Source organism: Penaeus monodon, chromosome 20 (assembly GCF_015228065.2).
Source record: "Penaeus monodon isolate SGIC_2016 chromosome 20, NSTDA_Pmon_1, whole genome shotgun sequence".
NCBI classification, from domain to species: Eukaryota; Metazoa; Arthropoda; class Malacostraca; order Decapoda; family Penaeidae; genus Penaeus; species Penaeus monodon.
Genome location: NC_051405.1, coordinates 4,362,525 through 4,363,190, shown reverse-complemented (window position 1 = coordinate 4,363,190; position 666 = coordinate 4,362,525).

The window sequence follows — 666 nt, the reverse complement described above, 5'->3', positions numbered from 1 at the left end:
GAAAATAGGAATTAATAACTGCAGATAATAACATTGATAATAATGACATTAATGAATTAATGAGGATGATCAGCATCAACAGAATTAAGAAAATAACGATATACAAACGAAATTCGAAACACTTGTTTGAATTTGGAAAGTACAGCCCCTTGAACAAATTCCGAGCAGTGAAATGCTTTTCTCTAGGCTTTCGCTTCGATTTCCTAGGAATTATATGTTTCGTTTAGTTTCTTTCCTTATCTTTATTGAAAGATACGTGACGTTTCCGACCTTTCACAGTCAGGTTGTTGGTTGGCCTTTAGTATAGGTTCTCCAAGTTTTGAATGTGATAAGTATCATGCTTAGAAAATCATGGCCGTGGTAGTAAGTCTAATGTATTGAATAAGCTTAGATTTTGTGAGGTGTTAGATATAGAGGAACACACTTTTATATATAGTCTCATCAGTACCTCCAATTACTTTCATTTTATTTATCCTCAGTAGACCAATTATTGTTAACCACTAAGTGTTTTTTGATGACTGGTCTCAGTGTTTTATTGTTTCAACTATTAGTCAAATACTCAGTACGAATGGTCAGTATAAGCAAACTGTACAACAAAATACGTTAAATAGCCATACACAGTTCTTCTTTGCTAAATAATTTACAAACACCATGCACTATGTTGAG